Source organism: Rhamphochromis longiceps, linkage group LG18 (genome assembly GCF_057381845.1).
Source record: "Rhamphochromis longiceps isolate RC_006_pf linkage group LG18, R_longiceps_female_GT1.1, whole genome shotgun sequence".
In the NCBI taxonomy this organism is placed as follows: Eukaryota; Metazoa; Chordata; class Actinopteri; order Cichliformes; family Cichlidae; genus Rhamphochromis; species Rhamphochromis longiceps.
In genome coordinates, this window is record NC_140574.1 from 17,486,500 (window position 1) to 17,492,499 (window position 6,000).

Genomic DNA, 6,000 nt, shown 5'->3' on the forward strand with positions numbered 1-6,000 from the left:
CAGCAAGGTGGAGGTGGAGTACTGGTTTGGGCTGGTATCATCAAAGATAAGCTTGTGGGGCCTTTTCGGGTTGAGGATGGAGTCAAGCTCAACTCCCAGTCCTACTGCCAGTTTCTGGAAGACACCTTCTTCAAGCAGTGGTACAGGAAGAAGTCTGCATCCTTCAAGAAAAACATGATTTTCATGCAGGACAATGCTCCATCACACGCGTCCAAGTACTCCACAGCATGGCTGGCAAGAAAGGGTATAAAAGAAGAAAAACTAATGACATGGCCACCTTGTTCACCTGATCTGAACCCCATTGAGAACCTGTGGTCCATCATCAAATGTGAGATTTACAAGGAGGGAAAACAGTACACCTCTCTGAACAGTGTCTGGGAGGCTGTGGTTGCTGCTGCACGCAATGTTGATGGTGAACAGATCAAAACACTGACAGAATCCATGGATGGCAGGCTTTTGAGTGTCCTTGCAAAGAAAGGTGGCTATATTGGTCGCTGATTTGTTTTTGTTTTGTTTTTGAATGTCAGAAATGTATATTTGTGAATGTGGAGATGTTATATTGGTTTCACTGGTAAAAATAAATAATTGAAATGGAATTATTTCAATTATTTACACTGGAAAATAACTCAAAATGTTAGAAATATTCCAGTATTAGAAAATCAGCACTGCTCAGTGTTAGCCATTGTTAATCTTCAAAACTGACTAGGTTACTTTTAAACATATAACACTGTCAAAAGTGTTAAATTAACACTCAACAGTGTTGTATTTAACACTCAGAGGTGTGGACCCATATAGACACTCTCCAGTGTTAATTTAACACTGGAGATTTTGCTGTGTATATTTGTGAATGTGGAGATGTTATATTGGTTTCACTGGTAAAAATAAATAATTGAAATGGGTATATATTTGTTTTTTGTTAAGTTGCCTAATAATTATGCACAGTAATAGTCACCTGCACACACAGATATCCCCCTAAAATAGCTAAAACTAAAAACAAACTAAAAACTACTTCGAAAAACATTCCGCTTTGATATTAATGAGTTTTTTGGGTTCATTGGGATCATGGTTGTTGTTCAATAATAAAATTATTCCTCAAAAATACAACTTGCCTAATAATTCTGCACTCCCTGTATAGGTGAAAGTGTAAAGAAAAAATAACAGAGTAGGAGAACTGAAAAAATTAATAAAATGGAAAAATGCAGGAAAATTAATGCATACAGTTATTTTAAAATAGATTCATTTTTAATTATTAAATAATAAATATAATTAATCCATGTAATAATTTCAACATTCATTTGTTTAATTAATAATTTTTTTTTACATCATGTTTAAGTCAAAATTAACAGCTTATTATCTCAAAATGTCAACTTCAAAACTCAAAATTTTTAAATACTAATTTGAAATTTCAACTTACCTTTTTTTAATTTCTTTTTTTTCCCAGTGGCAAATATAAGCCTCCATATAGAAACTTTTGTTTCCTCATCATATCATTTAAAGCCTTGTTCTCATTTGAAATCACATATATTTCTCATGTATGGCAGCCATTTCTAGTCATTTTCTGACTGAAAGCGTGCCCTGCTTTTGTTTGGCGCCAACTTCGCAGTTGGAATACTGAGACGTTTTATAGCATTAAACTGCAGGGTGCCTTTATTTAAAAAAGGCTTTCATTCCCACCCAGGATTGTGCCCAGCCTAGTCTGGATGTGAAATACAGTGGTACAGTAACATGTGGAGATAATTATGAAGCTAAGATAATCAATGTCATGCTTGAAGTTACATAGATGCCTAAAGCAATGTTTTCTTGAGCCACCAGTTTGAAAATCAAAGTGATGGGTTTAAAAAAAGAAAGAAAAGAAAAGAAAAAGAAAGCTTGGCCCTGGCTTTGAAACTATACCGAGCTGCGATGAACTGAGCTAATACACACGGTGAAATGCTTTATTATTGCCTTCTTGTAGCCACTAAATGACCTTTTATGCAGACTACATCAACAAGGGTTCATATTCCAGCAAAATATTTGGTTTAGGAGTTAAGACAGACACACATGCTCCAAACCACCCGCAAACGCATTAAAACAAAAGAAAAATGAGGACAGAGTAATAAAAATGCTTCATTGTGACATTTGTTTTGGAAATATTTTGTTATCTAAACTTCCTGTCAGAGTCAGTTTGGGCGCACGGTTTGATGCTCAGGGAAAACGTCCTGACACTTTTATGGAGGTACAGATCAAATTTCAGAAGGAAGCTCCTCAGTTGTTGCAGCTTCCTACTATCAGCGTGCCCCAGAGCAAGGCGAGGAAGATGCAGAGCTGTGAGCCTCGCTTCTAAGGAGCCCCAGATCTCCGAGCCAATTAGAAGAAAGCATGTCCCCAGACGTGGGGGGACTTTTTCTTTTCTGGCACAAGAGTACAAAAGCGGAGAGGCTACTAGTTTCACGGTCTTTAACCCTGATTTGCTCAGAATGAGAGGATAACTTGTGTAAAAAGATGACTTTTTAAGTAAAATAAGCCATAGAAAATCTGCTGGTACCGCTGGGCTGATATGACTTTAGCTTGAGTCTTTTATATCTGACAATAGAAGGCAATAAGAATAAGAGACACGAGTGACAATTAGGATCCACAGTTTTTTCATTTCTAAATATTTTGCTGTTTTGAAGCAAGTAGTTTCTGTGCACGAAACACAAGAAAAGGTTTATTTCTCATGTATTTCTTATGCTAAATCCCCGAGGATATTAGACTGTGTTTCACATTATTTCACACCACTATAAATACCAAAGCCCTTAATGCAAAATAACCAGGCTGTATTTCTTTCCCACCTAACACGCTACATGAATAACTATTCATTCTGCATTTTTACCCGACAAAAGCGTTGCGTTGAAAGGTTGCTCGCATACTATGGGCACCCCGACAAGAGGCCTGCAGTTCAGTCCACTTGACGTCTCCTCCAGTGGCTCCACGGTTTCTCCATGTGGTGAATGACTGTGTGAAAAAAAGAAGAGAGACCCAGAGCTCTTAGTGAAAAGCAAGTATCCTCAGTTGACTCACTAGTCTTGCTGGTTTTCCTGAAGAGGAATGATTTAAAAATGTAAGACATATAACACTGCTAAATAAATAATAAATACAGGGGCAAATATTCTCTCTGTTGTTCTGAAGCATTTCCTTCATCTCTCTATTTTTTTCTTTTCCATTTGTGCAATGCAAGAAAGAAAAAAACATTCAGAAGCCGACAGCAAAAAAACCATTATGGAAAGTCACTCTGAGCTGCTGCTCTGTGTTCTCTGTTCTGTGTGAGCTCACACTCAAAAAAGCTCCAGGCAGCCCAAAAAAATCTCCCAAGTTTTCACCCTCCACATGTCTTTCACATTTCAGTCTTTGTAAAGCGCAGAGCAACACTTGTTCCTGCCTTGGTCACATTACTCCTTCTTTTTTTCTAGCCCCCCTTACTATCCATAAATAAACTTTTTCATGGACGTGCATTTTAGCACATTAGCTGCATTTCAAGAACTCACATCTTGTTCAGCACAGTCAAAAAGAAAGGGCAGGAAGGGTCTTTTCAGTAAATGCATAAAGGAAAATCCCACACTGCGCTCAGGGCCTCTGCAGTGAACCCTCTGTTCCTTTCCTTATCGCTTTGCTTCGTCTACACCCTGAAAGGTCTTGACTCGAGTCTGCTTCGAGAGTGCCAAGAATGTGAATACTCTGTATTGAGACGTTTAGAGAGGGAAAAAAGATGATGGTGGGAATAAGAAGAGTACACGGCGGTGGCAAAAGTTTTCTCTCCTCTCATAAAAAAGAAAGATTAATAAACAGCATGTTGCCCTGATAGTGACCCATTTTTCTACCTGCTGCAAACCTGACCAGTATCTCAAAAACAGGAAATATCACACATGATGAGTTTTTGCTGCTAGTGTGGCTATGTGATTGAAATAGCCCAGAAACTACTGAATGTTACTGCAGAAAAATGGGAAGTTACCAGGTTGATGGGAAGTTTTCATATTATAACAGAATGTAACGCCTTCATTTGAAGTTTTCCTGTGTTTTATCCGTTAGACTTTTATTTTGAAGGATGCCTTTATGAAATATACTGCTAAAAAACCTTAAGAAAACTTTACCTTGATCTAACAGTAGTCAGCAAATACTGAGGTCATCGGCCTTTTGATAAAAAAAAAAATCAAAAATAAATTTTCCGAGCAACATAATGTGTCTAAAAAGTCCAGTAACAATAAAACCACAATGGGAAATGAACGTTCACATTTTATTTAAAAACAGCAGTTTAACAGACTTCATTGTGGAATTTAAAAGTTTTTACTTTGCTTGAAGTTTATCCCATTTATGTATTTATTTGTGTGTGTTTGTGTGTATGTGGTGATGATGGTTTAGGTTTTTTTTTTTCAGAACCACTCTTATTTTGTGTTTTTTTCATTTTATTTATATTCCTCATGACTGGATCAAGCTGCTGTCTGGACTTGGATTCTGGATTTGGACTGAGCTGGACTGAGCCGGTGGTTTGGTTTGGTTTCCAGCTGTGTTTTGCTGTAACTTCACATGTGGTTTCCTTTGATTTTTGTATTGCTGTGGCATAAAAATCAAATGCCAAAATACATGTCAACATGACATACTCTGGCTTCGCCAAACATTTAGTTGCTGCGCTTTAGCTCTAACTATGTATTTCTGTGATCCCCTGGCTTTCCCCCTTGCTGCGCCATGCGGCTGGCATCTGTTTTTAGTAAAATATCTTAATAACTACTACATTGTTATGAAATTCATGATTTTACCCCTGGTACTTTTGAACTTGGATTTGTTTTTTCCCCCATAATTGCCCCCCTTGTGATCAGCTGTTACAGTGATCTCTTTATACTTCGGCTCAGCTTCATCGTAAAGCTGCATTAGATTTGCTAAATTCTAATAAAGCGAATCAAATATTGTCAGCCTGACTAATTAGCAAACATCTGCTAACACTCTGAGCTAAGATAGTAAATATGGTCGGCATCGTCCTCGCTAAACGTCAACATGTTGTCACTGTCACTCTGGGTAAGTTAGCCTGCTGGCATTAGCATTAAGTCACTGCAGCGCGCCGACTACAATTTTCCAAACATGCCTGCTGTAATCTTTAAACCCTGGTGCAATAATATGAAACATTTGCTCATATAAGAGTAATTATCTTCACATATGAGAAAATACAAGTGATGAAAAATTCCTCAGATAGCTTAAAGTGTTACTGGCGCTTGTTTGCGGCCTCTTTGTTGGTGACTTAGGGGTTTAATATGTCTTTTTTTCCCATCTAAAGTGACCTTAAAACTATATCTGCTTTTTCTCTTTGCACGTCTGTGTTGCCAGAGGATTGTACTTGACCCTTCCTTGATTTTCAGACAGCATTGCTTGTTTTCCCTGGTGGATTTTCTTTTTTTTGAGGGGGGTGGGGGGCTGGGTTAACTGTCGTTTAATGCACCGTTAAAAGGCTGCAGCTGGAAAAGTGAACAGGAACATTTTTAACAACCTCACAAAGCCCCTAAAGCCTAAACCCAGAGCTGTCTCTGACCACCTCACGCAAAAGAGGAAGCCGTCCCTCAAACCGCCAGGCTCCAAATGCTGCATGTCAATCTTCCTCGGCGCGGAGAGGCAGTGGTCATTTCACTTTCATTTCTCTGACCGAGCCTATCAACTATTTATTCTGAAAGCTTCTCCTGACCATGGAAGAAATGTACTGACATAATTCAAGTTTGGACAAGGGTTCTGTGAGATATGGTGAAGACCTTGAAGACATCCAGGAGAAATGGGGAGGACAGGGGTTGCGTTTTAGTTTATTTCCACGGGGGGAAGAGGGGAGGATGGGGGAGTGATCTGTCCTGTAGGAGAAGTTAAAAAAAAATCATCATAAAGACAATGGATAGCTGGGCTGCATCCTTAAGTTGTACCATTTGATAATATATCTGTCTGAAAAATGAATCAGCTCACCTGGGGAGGGAAGCAATGATTTCCGTTGCTTGTCTTTGTGTATGGTAGCAT